The sequence below is a fragment of the Sus scrofa genome, chromosome 3 (genome assembly GCF_000003025.6).
Source record: "Sus scrofa isolate TJ Tabasco breed Duroc chromosome 3, Sscrofa11.1, whole genome shotgun sequence".
Taxonomy (NCBI): Eukaryota; Metazoa; Chordata; class Mammalia; order Artiodactyla; family Suidae; genus Sus; species Sus scrofa.
Genome location: NC_010445.4, coordinates 89,920,787 through 89,941,239, shown reverse-complemented (window position 1 = coordinate 89,941,239; position 20,453 = coordinate 89,920,787). Strand labels below are relative to the sequence as shown.

Genomic DNA, 20,453 nt, shown 5'->3' with positions numbered 1-20,453 from the left:
TAATTTATACAACAGGGTCAAAAATCTTAGAGATAATTTTTCACTTAAATATAGAATAAAACTTTGGTTACACTGATTTATGTTTTAGTGTTATATTTTAGGCGAATTTTGGAAAATATAAATGCTGTAAAAAACATTATACTTACAAATTTTATAAAATATTCATAAACATAACTGGATATAAAACAATGTATTTAGGAAAATACAGTATTTATTATATTGTACCAATTTATTTCTTCTTAATTCTTAAACATTTAAGTCTTCTTTATCAGCTATTTCCAACAATCAGTAAAAAGGCATTTCTTTGTAAACATAATTTTTTGGAATAAATCAAATTTAAAATAAGTATAAAAATATCTTTATAATACTTCATATTAATAACCTCTTAGTATTTGCCCATGTTATCAATTAAGATTTCACATTAATATAAGATTTCATTTTTAATTCAAACAAAATATAATCTTATATGTCACATAATTTTAAAGAGACTTTGCTCTCTATTTTGATTATTTAGAGAAATGTGCAGGTCAGCTATGTCATAATATCACTAACTGAAATCCGTTGCAAAGGTTGTGAAGTAGGTCAATCTATAGCCTTATAAGAAAAATTTTGTACCACCGTAGTTCATAGAACTTGGAAAGGACATTACGTTTACCATTTAGGACCCAAACACAAAATATAATATGGTATATAAGACCATTGTTTATGCCATATATTGAAAGAGTAAGATGAAATAGGAAGATTGAAACTGACTTTCTTATCTAATGGCAGCTATTTGAAGAAACTATTATTTATTTCAAAATTTAAGTTAATTCTGAAAAAAAAACGTGAATTGTCAGATGTTCTGTCAGACCATACTTATCCTTAGCTACTCTTGAATGGTGTTTAATACACGCATATTTCAAAGTTGAGATAATATAACCCCATCACTGTGTCAGTCTACATGAGTGTGACTTGTGACTACTGTATTAGAACTTCTGGTTATTCCTAAAGCAATGTCTTCAGAGAAATTTCTTTGTTTCCATTTATATTAAACAATTAAAACAAAAATAGAAACAGAATCCTGCCCTGTAAAATTTACTTGATTATCTCCTTACCAGCTCATAACAGCTCCATTTTGAAGTGAGATGTCTAAATAGCATTTCCTTAGTGAGGCAGAATAGTATTTATGTCTTATTGTATTATGCACAAAACACAAACTGCTAAAAACTAGATTTCATTATGATTATTGTTCTTAAATTTTACTTCAACATAAGAAATAAGATTAAAAAGTGGATTTTTAAAGCTTTAAAAAAATATTGCAGAATTTACATATGTTCATTCCCAGGTTAGCAAAAACACACTACATATTTACACATGTTCAATATTTCACTGTTTAGTGGCTTTGATTTCTCATTCTGGAAAAAGGATATTGTATAGCTTCCTTGAGGTCAAAACTTTCAGCCAGTGAAACAGCCTGTCAGTAACTATTGATTGTTTAGGGAAAATATTAGTGATTTATTGAAAGATCTGTACTTCCATCTTTCCATTGTAAAGTAAGAAGTAGGCCAAGTGAACCACAATATGATAACATGGAGGAAAGAGTATCTCCTATATTGCTGCTGCAGAGGCAGAAGAAATAGAAAAGTGGCGAGTTGAAATCAATACTAATTTTAGCCTTATTGACGGGATGCTTCATGATCATCAGATTGACCATTAAAGCGTGGGACAGCAGATCAGTTGCAAAGACCACATCTGTTGGTCCTTTCCTCACTTCCTAGAGGATTTACATGGAATTGTCTATGTTTATTTCTAAATACTTAAAAATTTCTGATTATGCAAGTTGACAGAAGACTATGAGACTCTCATTGACCTTGCTGAGAGTTATATGGTTTGAAAGAATCTCAAAGGCTTCAAGGAAGAGGAAAAATTTTCTTTAAAAATTAACTAGTCATTATCTGAAAAAATGTTAAAACAGATTGCTGCTTTCATAAAATCACGTCAAGGCTACGGAAACATCCTTTCTCTCTAACATATCTTGCTAAAATTGACATATTACTAGGGGAAAATGCCATTTGCCTGCATGATAGCAAACTTTCTCCTGAACAGAAAATATACCATGAATACATATCTGAATACTCTTATTTTTACAAAGGCATAATTATATTTTTAAGGGAGTAGGAGTGGGCAGAGACCACTCAATATACTCATTTGTTACTTCATTTATTCATCATCCACCCATCCATTCATTCAATGAATATTTTTTGAGTGTCTACTATATATGCCTTACACTAACTATTTATAGAGACTGGGGATAAAAGAACATATAGTACTGACAAAATCTCTGCCCTTATAAATCATGCAATTTTGTTGGAATAAACAAATAAGTAAATAAATAGCTATGTAATATAATGCCACATAGGGATAACCATTCTTTCCCTAAAAGCTGAGACGACAGTGATAAGGATGCTATTTCAGACTGGATGGAGAGATTATTTTTGAACAGATATTACAAATAAGAATGGAAGTATGTATCGCCAATTTCTGAGGGAAGAACATGCAGAAAGAACAGCAAGTGAGATGGTCTTGATACAGAACATTGCAATGATTAGGCATTCTTCATCAGACAGGGAAATCTTAAAAGTGGTGACATAGTATCAGGAATAATTATAGGTAGAAGTTGTATTGCTCCTTATAGCAATCTGTTTTTACTCAGCAATTGGGAACTGAGAGTTCACTATCTCCTAAGGTTGGATAATATCAAGTTCTTTGCATAAGTATCCCATTTCACAGCTAAGAATGCTTTTTTCTTATTCAAAAATAATATCGATGCAGAATTTATTTGGTGACCTTACAAAGGCAATAGTGTTTACAGTTAACTAGGAAAAAAATCACCTAATCAGTCTGAACTTCCCATAACACAGCCTTAGCCTAACAGTTACAATTGTTTGATCTTTCAAAGTTATCTTAAAATGTAATTCTTAAACTATTGAGAAAAATCTATGAGTGTTAAAGATCTATTGAGTCTGATACTACTGCAAATTAGATATACATTCTGTATTTAAACATACATGACATATTATATATTCACTCATAAACATATGTATGTAAACATATTACATATTGGAACAGTTATGAAGATGGGACAGTTACCACTTGTCATTCAGTGTCCCTTCTACAATATACTATTCAGCTGCAAAGAAGTACAGTTAACTGACAACCTCCAACAATTGGAGGATCTGCTGACACCATGCTTTCCTGGGCAGCTCCTAGCCAATGACTAAGCATCCACAGGACAAGGGTGGGGGGCAAGGGGGAGATGGCTGGCCATTTTTCTATCTACCTAGGAACTCCTCTAATGAGCAATCTTTGCTCCACAGCACTCCACAGAGCTGGCTGAGAGAAAATCAGACCTGTATTGTGCTTAGAGGCCTCTACCCTTCATCCTGCTTCTTTCTCCATTTATCTTTCACAGTTGTTACTACTCAACAGCTTTTTGTACCACTGACTACATCTGAGCATCTGTCCCCTGGAAGACCCAAGTGATACACATATGTTTTCAGACATACACATAAATATCTATTAATTTAGAGTAGATATATACATGATTGCAATTCTTTTCATGTACTGATAGTTTAACTAATATCAAAAAAGACAAACATTTTGTAGTTAAATCTGTTCTAATGAATACTAAAAGGAGCTTTCTCATAACAAAACATTTGAGTAAAAATTTTTTGAGACCTCTGGTACGGAAGGCAGCCTCACCGGAACCCTGTTTTTAATAGGGTTTGATATAGGATTCAGTTTGACTGTCTCATCTATATTGTTTAATTATTAAAAGACTAGAAGATACTTCTTAGGAGCTGTTCTTACTTCTGAGATGACCTCATGTCATATCAATAAAATGTTAGTATAGGACAAATATTTATTATGTGATTTTTATTTTTATTGAATTGAAAGCATCATATTTGATTATGTGGGAAAGCATTATAATTATAGTAACATATATGAGTCAGAGTATACATTCACAAATGGAGAATGATTTTTGGTAAACAAGAGCACTTTAATTTATTAATGAGGATTCCCATGGTACTACATGCATCCTTCAGGATTTTCCAACACTTAATTTATTAAAATCTTAACTCACTCTCAGAGTTTTGACAAATAAAACTGGGGGGACTGTCAGTAATTATTCTTTACTTTCAGAAAGAAAGAGAATTAAAGTCAATTGGAAGAACAGTTTGAGATTTCACCCTGATTATTCATGTGGAACTTCCTCTTTTCCACATGTTTTTCACGGAGGCAGAAATATTTAATTGGTATTTTCTGTACACATAGAAATAGATAGAATAACATGGGCAGCACTTTACTGTATAAATTTATTTCATAGTGTTTAAGGCTCATTGAACATGAAAAATATTTACCATCACTATCTATGAAAGGTAAAGTAAAAATAACTGCTAATGTAATGGTGGATTTCCTAGGTGATTATATGACATATTTCAATTACTTCAGCACTAAAAAATTGACTTACCAAAAAGGATATTTTCTCTTAATCCCCTGGAAGAGGATACATTTGAAAAATGCTGCTTTACATTTTTAATTAATTGAAAAACAATGGCAATAGAAATTCTGTTTAAGAGATTAATTACATGTTACTATGGTTCAAATAGTAATCTAATATTTTTCAGAATAGGAAACAAAAGTCTCCTGGCCTTCCCTGAAGATTATATTTTCTAGAAATCGAAATGGTACTAGTATTCCTTCATGTCACTCCCATCCCACATTTACACCCAATGTAATCATGATTGCTTTTCAAGAAAGTAACATAAAAAGCCAGTAAATAAATATTTTTCACTTTGAATATAGTTCCCACCACAAATGAATTACCACAAGAGTAAATAACAAGTGATTCATTCACTTTCCCCTTCATCAAGTTTAATGGAAGCTTCTCTATATCACAGATCATTTAAGAGAAATTTATGATGCTGAAAGAAAGCATACCATATTTGAGGCTAAATGACCACAAACAATGAGCCATTTTATGGGTGTTAAGTAAGGAATTCAATAAAAAGGTGATTTAAAAGGAGAGAAATAACATTTTCTAATTAATCTTTGCTCTAATTGATTGGTAAGTGCTTCAACAATATCGGATTTTTTTTTTCCACTCAGGGAAAACGTCTGTAAGTCATCATTTCATTGCACGCAACTTACTTCCTTTATCTAGTTCTCTTCCTTAAACTAAAGCAGTTGTAGTAGAGGCAATCTAGCTAACTATGTTTCCAGGTCAGACACCAAAATAAATGAGTCAGAATGGATTAAGACAAAGGACTACCTTGATAAATTTCATCTAAGGCCATTCAAATTCAAAACCCATATGAAATGCATTTAATCCACAACCTCCAAATCTCCCAAAGTTGGGACTTGGGATCAAATTATTTCAAAAGTCTCCCAGGTCCTTCCAGCTCTAAGTAGCAATCCAGAAAATCAGTGTTACTGTGAACTAGTAAGATATGAGGGAGACAAAAGACTGTAGAGGGGATTAAAGCAGGAAACTATTTCTTATTCTTGACTGACTCCTGTTGTGGAGCTGGATATTAATACTTATGTTCTTTTACCTTGTCCCTAAGTCATCCAACTATTTCTTAATACTCCTTTTTCTGAGAAGAAAAGTCAGTTGCAAGGAGAAGACCAAAAATATCCTAGCTCATATCCTAAACACATTTACCGGGAATTTATTATGTGTGAGGTACATAACATGGACTAAATGTTTGGGTTCTCTCAAAATTCCTATGTGTGAATGCTAACCCCAAATGTATTAGGAGATGGGGCCTCTAAGAAATACTAAGATCATGAGGTGGAATCCTCATGAATGACATTGGTGCCCTTGTGAAGAGACAAGAGAGCTTGAGCTCTCTCTCTTGTTCACAGCAGTGAATATACTGAAGAAGTTTGCCACCTGCAAACCAGGAAGTGGGTCCTTACCAGTCACTAAATCTGTCAGTACCTTGATTTTGGATTTCCTCAACTCCAGAACAGTGAGACATAGATGTCTGCTGTTTAAGTTACTCAACTGTATGGTAATTGTTACAGCAGCCTGAATTAAGAGAGTATTATTGCAGATATTTGAGATAAATCAGGTAAAGCAACTCTGATAAAGATACCTGCCCTTGTAGGGATTATATTCTGCAGAAAGTGACAGGCAACAATCATTAAACTTAATAAAGTAAGTAAATCGTGTATGTATTAGAAAACAGGAGGTGCTATGGAGAAAATAAAGGGAAATATTTAAGGGCAGATGGGACTGGGAGAAGGGCAGAGGTGGAGGGGTGCAGAATTTCAAAGAAAGATTCAGAGTACACCTCAGTGAGATAAAATGTGAGTGAAGACTTGAAAGATGAGTGAATCAAGCAAGGATATTGGGTAAAAGGGCACTACTGTCAAGGGCCCCAAGATGGCAACACATCATGTCATGTGCCTAAGGAACAACACAGAGGCCACTGTGTAGGAAAGAGAGAGCAGGAGGTCTGAGAATCATTTGGAAACAAATAATATGCGCCTCGTAGCAGACTATGGACTTTTCATTTTATTTTTATTTATTTATTTATTTATTTTTGCTTTTTAGGGCCACACCAATGGCATATAGAAGTTCCCAGGCTAGGGGACAAATAGGAGCTACAGCTGCTGGCCTACACCACAGCCACAGCAATGCAGGATCCAAGCCACCTGCAACCAACACTACAGCTCACAGCAACACTGGATCCTTAACCCACGGTGGGGCCAAGGATCAAGCCCGCACCCTCATAGATACCAGACAGGTTCATTATCACTGAGCCACAACAGAAACTCCTGGACTTTCATTTTAAATTTGAAAGACATGGGGAAAAACTGCAGTGTTTTGAGTAGAGGAGGAAGAGAACAATTTTTCTTTTTTCTGATGAAATGGGGTACCATAGTTAAGAGGATCTCTACTGCTTATCAGCTTGTGTACTTAATGTCAAGTTTCTTAATTCCTGTGTCTCATCTACTACGTAAGCACAAGAGTATGAACAGCACATAGAATTGGTTGTAAAGCTAAAAAAGATAATGCATCTGAAGAACTTTGTACTGTAACTAGCATATTGTAACTGCTAAATAAATTACCTCTTACTTTGCTATTTTCAATACAAAATTTTTCTCCAAAAATGAGTACCACTAAATACTGGGATTGTTCTAAAGATTCTCTCCAGTGTCTATCTTCCAATAGATGAGTCAAGCAAACAATCTCAACTATGTACAAGGGATTATTCTAGTTACTAAGAGGATATACAGAATTTCAAATGCAGCCCTTACTATTAATAAAATATGATTTAGGTGAAGAAGTAAAACATATTTAAAACATGATGATTGTATACTACTCAGTGATAAAAAGTGATAAACTATGATATGAATAAACACATGAATGAACCTTAAATTCCTTCTACAGAGTAAAACAAACTGCACACAAAGAGCACATACTACATAATTTCATTTCTGTAAAACGAATATAAATCTGTAGTGATAAAAGGCAAATAAGTGGGAATACACATAGGAATGGACCATACAAAGGGGCACAAAAAATCTTTCTAAAGTAATGGAAATGCTCTGTATCTTGATGACAGTATGGTTTAACAAGTGTGCAACTGTCATATCTCATCAAATTGCATATTCTAAATGGGTGCCATTTATTACACATAAATTGTTCCTTCGTAAAACTGATGCCAGCAAAAACAAACACAGTTGTTATAACAATTGATCACAATCAGTTAGGTGATCAGGAAAAGTACACCTTTTACCGGTTTTGACTAGAAAATTATAGACATGTTTAATTTAGATTTGAAAGATCACACAATGATTTCCAAATATTACTTGATTTTTATTAGGTCTAAAAATCTTGTTAAGCTTGAAGAAAAAAGTCCTACTAAATTGGTTAGTTTTGGTTTCATCCAGTCAAATGTTTCAGTAATTTTGTCAGTCTTTTTACTTCTTGTTGGAGGATCCTTTTACCACATTGAGCTTCTTTTATTTTTCTATACTCTATCCGAGTTTGTTTCTTCCTGGAAGCAGCCCTGACAGAGACTTAGAGCGTTTTCTTACTGCTTTCGATATAACTCACAAAGATTTTAATTACAGTTTCATTTTTCTAATACAGGTAATTATGCTTCTATCTGGAACATTTTTCAAATGATATATGAGAGGAGGTAAGTGCCTCTCATCTCTAATTCTAAAAAGGGCAGACGTTTTATAAGATTTTCTAAGTGATCCTATACTATATTTGGTTTCCAAGAGTTACACCACATTTTTATGAAACAGCAAATAAAAGAGATGCATGTGTCCCTATGGTGTGAGGAAATAAAAGGGAAGAGATATATTCAACTTTGGTATAATAGTTTATGGAATTATCAATGAATTATTTCAAAACTGAAAATCCCACCTATTTAAAATGTTTAATTGACTTATCAAATTAATTGCTTAATACAATGAACACATTTCTAAGTTATTCTTCAGAAACTAATGCTTTGAAAATATATTTAAATGTATTTAAATAAATATAATATACATTTTCTATTGATAGAGGATATTACCAGTAAAATATAGTTTAAAGAGTAAATTGTTTCATTTTCTTATACCAAGAAAAAAAAAAAAAAGGATCTCTATGAAAGTTTTCTGTCTAAGGAGTCATTCGAGATTTCAAATACAGCACCTATTTTGGAAAGCAAATTTGGGATTCCTGTAGACAGATTAAAAATTATTTCCTAATATAGATGACTCAAAGAAATACCTGTCAAACAGAAAGTTAAGACTTCTGAATGCAGACACAGCCTGAAAAAGAAGATGATGAGGTAATTTATGTGGAGTATTTGCCAAAGGGCTATTCAGCAGAGACATAAATAATGAAAATTAAACTACAGTCACAAAAATAAATGAACCATATTCTGAAGCAATAGGTTGACTTTTAATCCTGATTTTTCACATACTTCTGAGCTCACAAAATTCAAGCATCTGCAGCAAATCTCCACATCAATAATCTGAGTTATTAGGATCCCCTTGTAATTTCAGAACTGTTCATCACTGGAATGCCTAAAGCAACACCACAGAAAATTCTTCTTAGATAAAATTGATCCCAGCAACAACATTACGTGCTTTTACAATGACAAACAATATAAGGTGGGAGGGGTCTTAAGAGGTGCGTCTTTGTCCTAGGCTGTATTTATTTAAATCCCAAGGTTCCTCTCTACCTCATTTCAAGGCTTTGTTGTTTACTTCTTTCCCAGCCCATATTTGTAGATGTGGGTCCTGCCTCCCCTGAGTTTATATTTCTGTATAAGGCTATCCCTGTAAAATAAAAATACTACCAAAGAGGAAAACAGAAAAACTAAAAAAAGAAAAAAAAAAGAATACAAAAAAAAACATTTAAAAAAGAAAAAAGGTAGAAATTATATCAAAGTCTTCTTTGAAGAGATGCTGAGCTTGTTTTTTCTAATATTTTGCAGGATGTATTAAAGAAATCTGTGGAAAGGCTGAGAAAAAAAGGTGATGGGGACCACAGAAATCACTTCTCTGTTCTTGTTTACAGCACTTTTGCTTGACATAACCCCATGTAGGTAATGTTATAAAAGCTTTGATATCTGGCAGAATTAAGTCAAATATATGAACTGCAGTTTAAGAAGCATAAATGTCAGCTTTCTAAAGCCTTCCACATCAAAGCCATCAGCAAGGGTTTTTAAATGCACCCTAGTGGTGTATTAGGTATCATGGGAGATATAGAAGATGTACTATGATATTAGACACACAGAAGGTATTCTAAAAATATATAATGACTGAAAGAATTAGATATGAAAGCTACCAGTAGGGAATATTCTGTGTAAGTAAAGTGCCTAATCATAAATTGATCAGAGAATTCAGCAATCTAGAGCAATATGCACGTTATAAAGGGTAAACCAGGCAATACAAAACTAGTGTCTGTAGTCACCGACAAAGAACTCAATTTTCTGAACTTCCATCTCCCCTTGAGTGACAGGGATCAGCCTAAGGGACTATACTCCATAATAACAAGTTGAACAATGCTGGATTGTTAAATGCACAATGGAACCCAATTCTCTAAATCTCCAACCCGACTATATTCCACATTGTATCCCACTCCAATTTTCCAACGGAAGAAGAAATATCTGGGAACACAACCTTTAAGGACAGTAGTTGTAAAAGCCTACTTATGTACTTAGATCTGCTACCAGTTGAGGATATCAGGTCTAAATGAGTTTTATTTGTTTTATAATAAATTGTATTTGTCACTAGCAATTGATCAAACCCCACGCTTAGGGAAACAAATATTTAGAAAAGAGGCAGTATTTCAGATAGGAAGGAGGATATAAGAGAACAGAATTGGAAATGAGTATGATTTACTCAGGACAGAGTAAAGAAACTTGCTGGGAGTAAGGATTACAGATACAGTTATTGGCTAAATAAGGCTCATAATAATCACTACAGTAATAGGGGGAGTCTCAAATTCACCTAACAGGTAACAGGGAACAACTTTACATTTCTGAGCAAGGGCATTAACATGACACCATATAAGCTAGAGAAGGGGAGACCTAAAAATACAAACCAGCTATGGTAGCTTAGAGGAATAAAATAATGTAAGAATGACATCATGAGGGGTTAGGTGGGGTTGCTGGAGGTAGAAAGGAAAGAGATATTTTTCCTAAGAACCCAAAGGAATGAACATATACTGAATCACTTCCTTCAGGTCTCTTCTCAAATGTCAAATGGAATACGACCAATGAGGGTTTTCTCTGACAAACTTAGATAAAAATTACACTTCTGATTCTCATCTGTGCACTCCCATGCCTCACTTGTTTAGTTTTTCTCCATAAAGTGTGTCACCATCTGACACACTCTATATTTATTTCTTTAATGCTTTTTCCCACCATTAAAATGTAAGTAACAAGACGTTGTTCTGTTACTTTCCAGTTCTCCTGAGCCATGGAAGGTGGTTTCATAAATTTTGTGCTGAGTATCTTGAATTAATTAATTACTATCTAATAAAAAGAAACATGGACCCGCATGTTCACTGCAGTACTATTCATAATAGCCAAGACACAGAAACAACCCAAATGTCCACTGATAGATGACTGGATCAGGAAGATGTGATATACACACAATGGAATACTACTTGGCCATAAAAATGAACAAAATAATGCCATTTGCAGCAACATGAATAGAACTAGAGACTCTCATCCTGAGTGAAGTAAGTCAGAAAGAGAAAGACAAATACCATATGATATCACTTATATGTGGAATCTATTATATGGCACAAAGGAACCTTTCCACAGAAAAGAAAATCATGGACTTGGAGAATAGACTTGTGGTTGCCAAGGGGGAAGGGGAAGGAGTGGGAAGGACTGGGAGTTTGGGGTAAATAGATGCAGAATGTAGCCTTCCGGATGGATTAGCAATGGGATCCTTCTGTGTAGCACTGGGAACTCTGTCTAGTCAATTATGATGGAACACGTAATGTGAGAAAAAAGAATGTGTACATGTATGTGTAACTGGGTCACCATGCTGTACAGTAGAAAAAAATATATATAAAGATATTTTTTAAAAAAAGATTTTAAGGGATGCAGTTCTGGAAAAAAAGAAAGAAAGAAAGAAAACAAAGGTGAAGGAACAAGTTATGTTTTCCATGTTTCTCACTTGGGGTTATAGTAGAAAATTAACATGGAAGAAACTATTTCATTAAGAAACCTCAAATTTTATGGTCTTAAAAGCAAAGTACAACAACAGTTCAAAAGAACAATGAAGAAAATGCAATTTGGATAACTATGTAATCCAAGATAGGTCACACAACAAACCAAAGAAATTTCTAATAGTCCACATATACTTTAGTAGATGTGAATTTTTGGCTATACTACTGTTAATCTATACTCAACAAATGGTCTTTTTTCAGGTTTTCAAAGTGTTCACTGGTTTTAATTTGCCACTGCAATATGCATTTCAAATAAACGATGTAGACACTAAGTGATTAAACAACCTTTTGCTGTCACTCCCAGACCCATGAGTAGAGCATTACTTACTCTACTTACTAACCCATAATTTAGTTGGAAAATGATGTGGTTCTCCAAAAGCCAGTTAGAGCAATTAGATTCCAGAAATGAGTATAAGAATATGCTTTTTCCTGTGGAAGAGCCAACCCTCAATTGACTATTGAGATGGATGACTTTATTAGATCATGACAAATCTTAAATATCATTAATCCATAACTCAATATCTCGAAATCTTCTTCAACCAGATAGCCAAGACAAAGCAAAAGTCATTATACCAAAACACTTATCCATTTTGCTTACTCCACTAAAGTAAAAAATACACATACAAACACAAAAGGATGCTGAATCATATTCTGAGTTTAGAACGGAATTAGAGTAAAAACAAGGTTTCTCAGGGACAAAAGAGTGAGTCAAATATCAAAGTCCTAGATGTATAAATAATTTATAAAACAAAGATTTTCATGACTCCAAACTAGAACTCACTTTAGGTCACCGTGGAAAACAGTGTCAGTCAAACAATTTGATATCAGTTAATTCTGCTTTCTAATATGTTTGTGGCATAGTACTGAATTTATTGAGAAATAGTGCATCGTCTGATCTCCTAAGACACAAGATAACTTGGGAGTCCTAGGAATATACATTTACTTCACCCTCAAAAACCCATGAACGGTGCAGCTTGGCCTTAGGTTGGAAACTTCAGGATCCCCATTCACTCCTGACTTTGACATGACCCTGTGATTTGGGAAAGTTACCATCTCAGTTATGTTTTCTCATCTGCCAAAAGGAAATCAAACATCATTGCCCTTTACCTCAGAGAGTTATTATAACAGATAAGGAAGTGTTTTAAAAGTTAAAAATTAATGTATTAATTCAATGTATTCATCTATAACTTCACCTCAATCAGAACTGCTGATATTGTCTGAAGAGGGTAAGGAAAGGGAGGGTAGTAAAATTGGAGAAGTGTCTTTCCAAATCATAAATACATATTTATGAATAAAAGATGGGCCTGCTGAAAAAAAATGGAAAATTACAATAATATCATTTATACTCAAAGATATTAAGCATATATTTCTACCCAGTATCAAAATATTTTACATGAACAAGATATTTAGAAAGCATGAAGCTATTTTTTTATTTAGACAGGGCTAAAACTTTAAAAAATTACAAACTAAAATAAATGCAATAACAAAATGCATTTGGGGACCCTTCTTTCTCTTTGTTCTCTGCTCTGTAGGGATTCACCACTCAGATGATCACAACCTAAACTTTATCTCTGACTCTAGCACTGTTGACCAAAATGACAGTAATTTAACCTAAACCATACAGAAACTGAATCCAACCTAACTATAGAAAGACATTAGTCTGGTTCAAAAAAAGCTTTGAGTGCTAATTATTTTCACTGGGTTGATATTATCGAAAGCAACTGTATTTTTAAGAATCAATCTTTAGTAATAGAATTATTATAGAAGTATTTTGGGGAAGATTATTTTGTTTCTATTTGTGGTGATTTTTAATATACTACTATGTCATAATGCCTACTAATATACTATATGAATATTTTGAATAAGTATTCTATAAATTATAACACAAAATAAAACTTGGTTCACAAACAGCAATGGAAAGAAACAGAAATGGAGAAAAATGTATGAAAACATTTTTTTACTGCTCGTAAAAAATAATGTCTCAAGGTCTGCTCCTATCTCCCCTCAGTGGAAAGCCTAGCATTTAGTTGTGAAAACTTGAAAACCTTTCCTCTCAATGTGGCCTTAGGATATGAGAGCTATGCTGGCAAAACCCAGAGATGCTCACCACGGGGCTAAAGGATGGCTCTGTGGTACTGTCATAATAAAACTGAATTTTTATGGTGGTTTATTCATTTGAAGCAACAGGATTTGGAGTGTTTTACCGTCATCTACATACTCAGAAAAAAAAAAAAAGATCTGAACTGCTGGCGCAGGCCTCTCTGAGATTAATACTCTCTAGTAATAGTTTTCAAACATTTAAAAATAAGAAACTCTATAGAAAATACTGAAGAAAGCTCAATATTAGACAGATAAAAGGCTATGGGACCCTGTTTGATTCAGGGCAGCAGCTTTAAAGTCCTCCCCTCTCTATGTTCCTCATTCCCAGTGGTGGCCCTGAGGTCCCTAATCAGAACCCTCAGACTCCATGATGCACACTTGAAATGCACTGGCCGTATACAATTCTATGAAATTTAGAACTGAAGAATACAATTTGTTTCAAAACAGCAATTTGACTCAAAAAAGGAGACAAATCAGGGGCGCCAGGCCCAAGTACTTAGAATAAAATAAAGACAGTGGCTTTTAGCCTAAGCTTTCTTGTAGCCCCACTCTATGCTAGGTCTTGACCTTGAGGAAAAACTGTCCTAAAGACTGTATTCAACAGTCTACACCTTTTCCAAATGGTTCAAATTTCAGATTTGCCAACTCTTACTTTAAAATGGCTGTCTTTTAAGTAGTAAATACGTCTGTGCAACATAGGATGCGCTGAAATGATGTGTTGATGCAAGGAAAAGAGCATCCTTTTATGTCTGAGGACCAACTTTTCTATTTATTTGTTGAACGGCCTTGGGCAAAACAAACATTTCTTTGTCTCAATTTCTTCATCCATAAAACAATGGGTCTGCACTGAATGATCTGACCTTTTTAAAAAGAGAGCTACTTATCCATATTTTATCTTGATACATATGTTTCTGCTAGGTGAGCTTAAATGAACCATCACCTCCAAGTTAATGATATTCATATTTTCTTTAATTAAAATCCCTATCTGGAGGGCCATATTCATACTTTCATTTGTCTGCTGAATGTATCGCCCTAGATGTCTTTTCTGAATTTTATCTAAGATGGAATTTATTCTCCCATGGAGTCTTTCAATATTTAAATATTCAAATTCATATTCAGGCATCCATTTTCATATTAATATTCATGCTCTTAACAATCCTTTTCAGTTATTTCTTTTCACCGCTCACAACCAATTCAGCAATTCCAATGTATTCACTTACTTACTTATTGAGCATCTATGTTGTGTCTTGCCCCATATTAAATACTGTAGAAAGAACAAGCCCCTGACTATGCCCCAAAGGAGTTTTGAATCTAGCTTTTCACATTTAATTCCTTCTGTCTTTTCTCAATAATGATCATTAATAGTTCAGGACCCATCATTGCCTGAACTGTTTTTTACAAACTCCTAACTCATCTGTCTTTCTCTAATGATCCCATCCTTCTTCAACACTATAATTTGCAATCCACTCTGCCATGAATATGTCTTTCTAAAGTAGGGCTCTGATAATGGCACCACCACAAATATACACATTCTTTGGCAACAGACTAATTGCTAAGTACATTTATAAATCTAGGGTGATAGACTAGATATCTAAGGCAGCAGGTAAGAATTACCAATGTGTAAAAGTGGTTAGGGTACACAGTAAAGGAGTTACAGAGGCTGTGGAGATATGGAGAAGGCACAGCCTGCCCTAACACATTCAAATTCAATTGTCTATACTTCAATTCCAAAAAATAAATAAATAGACTAAAGTAAAATAACTCTAGCTATGGACCAGAATACTACCAATTCCTTGTTTCAAAGTTTCCCTTCCAGCCATACCTGTGTTTCAACCACACTGTCATACTTGGCATGATGTAGTTTCAATATTTTGATCATGCTGTTCTTTCTTCCAAGTGCTCTGTTTCTTATCCTCATTCCTCACCTCTTCCAGTTCAACTACTACTTTTCCAAGAACTTTCTTTTGTTCTTCTAGTAATAATGAATTTTTTGTTCTCCTATGTGGGCACTACAGTTCATTCCCTACTTAGTTTTAAACATGAAATATATGTTTATGTTCCACAAAGAACTTCGCACAGAAGCTTACACACAGAGTGCACTAAGTATATTTATTGAGGTGGAAGAGCAAGTAAATTAATCACTTAAATATTTACCACTACTAAATACAGATAACCATGAAAATACTGCTTCCCAATTTAGACGGAGGATATGAAAAGGGTGAGCAAGGCATTTAACAAATATTTAAGATATATTTGGAAATATGTGGAGAAATATGATCTGGTTAATAGTATAGAATTAAAAATGGTTGAATGGCATTACACAGGAATTCAGATCTATGTAACAGTGGCTGTTTAAGTATGGTCCCCAGTAGCATTCTGATAACTCTGTTCTCTACTATAATTTTATCCATTAAAACAAATCACCAAGTGGATGTAAATCATATTTGTAGATGGCACAAGGATGGAATTAGAGGTCAATATTCAAAACAGGTGACTGGTTGTATCTGTGAACTGAAGTGGAAATCAGGATATTTTCCCATCCATTTCCTCTCCACCTCTACTCCATTCATTAATCCATGCTGTCTCAATGAATGACAAACACCATCTACCTAGAGATTTAGGATGGAAGCCTGAGGGTCAGTCATGACTCCAGTCTTGCCCTGACTTCCACATCTAATCAACAAGTCCTGTAGAACCCAAATCCTTAAGATGTAGCCAATCTATTCACTCTTTTCCATCTTTCATGCTAAGACAAAACAATAAGCCCTCGATGTCTTTCTTGACTAAATCAGAGTCTCTTTGCCCTATTCTTATCTTTAGCTTTGCATTCCTCAAATACATTCTCTTGTCAGAGGAATCTTTCTAAAAAGTAAAATTTATCTTTTTCCTTGAGGCTTTTCATCACTATTACCCTTATCTGTTTATCCAGTTGTATCTTATATGTTCCCTTTTGCATTCATGTTCCACTGTTTCCAATTTTTAGAATCAACATGCTCTATCATATCTCTGTGACTTGACTTACATTTTTCTTTTGCTTTAATGGTTCTACACACTAAACATAGCCACGTCCTTGAGTTCCCAACATGGTGCAATGGGTTAAGAATCTGACTACAGCAGCTCTGGTCGCTGCAGCAGTGTGGGTACGATCCAGCCCAGCACAGTAGGTTAAGGATCCCAGCATTGCTGAAGCTGCAGCATAGGTTGTAGTTGTGGCTGCAATTTAATCGCTGACCTAGGAACTTCCACATGCTGCACTTGCAGCCATAAAATTAAAAAAAAAAAATAGTCCATGTTCTTATCCACAGAATTTGAACATGTTAGGTTACATGGAAAAAGTGATTAAGGCTGAATATGTAATTAAGTTTGCCACTCAGCTGGAATATTTTGGATTAACCATGTAGGCCCAGTGTAATCACATACTCATTATAATTGGAAAAGAGAAAAAGGAAAGATCCAAGGGAAATGTGACCACAGAAGACATGCAAGGTTGCTGGCTTTGAAGATGAGAGAAAGGGGTCACAACTGTAGCTTTTTTCCACCTTCACAAAGCTAAAAAAAGAAGGAAGTGGACTCTCCTCTAAATGCTTTAGAAAGGAACACAGCCTTCCTGACACGTCAGGTTTAGCCCAGTGAGACCCATGTTGGACTTGTGACATACAGAATTGTTAAGATAAAAAAATTGTTACTATCTTAAATTTACGGAACTTGTTATGACATCAACAGAAGAGACATACACTGCCCAACAATACCACTCTAGTGAATAACCAATTATTCTGTGAGACTCAGCTAATGAGGAATTTGATCTTTATAAATAATTTCAACCATAAAGCTTTTAACTGTTGATGAAACTTACATGTAAAAATGTTTTGACCTATTTTTGAGCTATAAATCTCTCGAGGACAGATACCTTGCCTTATACCATTTTGTATTTATTTTTGGATTTCTAGTATCTTGCATAGGACACTGAGTAGATATTTAACCTATTTTTTAATGATTAAAGATGGAACTGAATATAATTATGTTCCATGCTTTGAAGTAGGCTCACAATATTAAGTGTTGAGTAGAGAATAAGAAGACTGACTTAAGAGGATGTGAAAAAACTGAAAGGTTCTATCTGACTGCATGTTAAGTATGAGGCGACAAAATCATAACAGTGACCAAAAATTAGCAAAAATAAACCCACGCACACACACATCTTTGATTGTACGTACCATTTCTAGAAATATAGAAGACTTCCATTTTATTATGCCCTGCTCAGACATCTGGGGTACTATGATTAATTCTGGAATTGACTTTAAAAAATATTCAGACAATTAGAGTATGTCCAGACCAGAAGGAGGAGATAGCCAGGAAGGATTTGGGAAGAATTTTCACGCTATGAAGAATGGTTTTAGAAATCAAAGACACAAAATTTAGAAAAGAAAAACTAGGGTTTGAGTATGAGGGTGAGGGATGTGTTTATAGAATTTTTTTTTTTTTTAATGTGGATGAGGAATTAGAATGTGTTTAACTCCAAATCAACTGAAAACACAGGGCACAGCACACTGGAGAAACTCAGTAAATATCTTAGGAAGCAACAATAACAACATGCAGATGGCTAATTGGCAATAATTTCAGTAAGCAGATTTTGATTTAAATAAAGGAAACCTCTAATAATTAAAACTCTTCTTAAAAGACTGTTACTTTGTAAGGTGGCAAACATACCCTCCTCCTGAACTCGTAAACAGAGTTTGGATCATCCCCATCACAGAAACAGCAGAAGAGTTTGTTTAGGCATCTGGACTAGAGACTTCCAAAGTTCTGGTTAAATTTATGATTCTACTATTTGTTAAGTCCTTTACCATGCTGAAGCCATGACTGTTGATCTGATTTTTGCGAATTTCATAATTACGTTGGTTTAAGACACCTTACCACATACTTTCTGACTCCTAGTAAATTATTATTAACGTAAATGTTATCTCTGAGTCTAAAGTGTCAATAGACCTACTAAGTCACATGAACAATATCCCTACACCCCTGCTAAACTTCATTTACTCTCTCATAACGTTCATGTAATTCTTAACTTTCCAAAATACACTCAGGAAGGGAATTCAAGGACAGGAAGAAATTATGATATTTTTTTCACCATATAATCTCTTTTAATGAAGAAAAGCAATTACGCAAAACAAGTCAAAAGCAAGCTGAGCTTTTACTTACTACGCCATGGAGAACAAAAGGCTTATCTGATTTATGCTAAAACTAGTTCATTTTCAACGGAATCTTAATGCCCTAATCAAGGAAATTAAAAAATAAATTAAAGGAAAACATTTTGCCTTTGTTATTCAGAGGCAGAAAAGATGACAATTATTTCCTCATCAGCATTCTTAGGCTTACTTCAGATATATTTTTTTAAATGAACAGTAATACAAGTTACTATAAAACCAAATGGAAGGGAAGTACCACAAAAAATATTTTTCAATTTGTTCTACTCTCCTCTCTCCCCTTATTTCCTTTCTCAACATCTGTCAATCATATTTAAACTCATACCTTAAAAGACAAAAACAAAGGAGAAATGTTTTTGACTGTTTTTAAAAAATCTTTCCTTCACGTAATTTATGATTTTAAGGTACCTTTTGTTTTCTTTTAAAACTACTTACTGTTATCTGAATCACCCATTTGCAATACTCTACTACATGTCTACTACTTAGTGTTTACTATGCTCTAGAAATATATTACAGACTTTACTGATGATTATTACACCACAAGGGAACACCCAAGGTGATTTTATTACCTTCATTTTACAGATGAGGAAAATGAGGTTCGAGCCATCAAATAACTATCCTGAAGCCATGAAGCAAACAGTGATTCTAGGGTCAAAATGTAGGTCTAAGCAACTCCAATCTCCATAATCTTTGGTTATCTGCTTTGCAACAAGGTTTTCTGAGTATCTGCCCTGTTACCAAGCTCTGTCCTCAATACAAAATGGAAATTAAACCTCTGTTTTCAAGAATCTTACATTCTAATAGCAATAGCTGCTAAATCAATGACCACAACTCCGCAGAAAAACTTTATAACAAATATTAGGTGTAACAAAGATCCAAAGGGCAGAATAAATCAATTTTGCCTACTTTGGGATAGGAGGGATAGTGTATATAGTGACTGAATGTTGCTGCTAATGTAGCTAGTTCTTGAACAAAAACAAGGTTCTTTCCTGGAGTGGATTCTGCTTCTTCTTTGACTCCAGGAACCAGCTATGCCAATGTGCCTAGATCTCACTAAGATTCACCCAAGGGCTGGACAATCCCATCCATATGTTTCATTCACACTAACAATTACTTGTCTAGTTGTCTAATGTTCTATTTCATTGCATCCCCTTTCAAGAATAAACTTTTCTTTATTCTTTTCCACCTGAAGAAACCATGTCTTGCTGTCTCAGGTAATCATCTATCTTCCCTTACCCCCACCCCCAGGAATTTGGCTTTCTCACCTCCACACTCCTCTCCTTGCTATTGCTTGTACGCACACCACTCCTTAACCACTTCCTTCTGTAGATTTTTAAAAATCAAATGGTATATCTCTCCTCAATTTTTATGCCTGTGTCTGTTATTTCTGAAATGACTCATAATAAAAT

At 34.2% G+C, this 20,453-nt stretch overlaps 1 protein-coding gene across 43 annotated transcripts in view; it reads right to left on the bottom strand.

Annotated features, from left to right (window-relative positions):
* The window catches only part of NRXN1 (neurexin 1), a 1,114,780-nt gene that overhangs the window by 972,966 nt on the left and 121,361 nt on the right, over window positions 1-20,453 (bottom strand). The window lies entirely within an intron of this gene.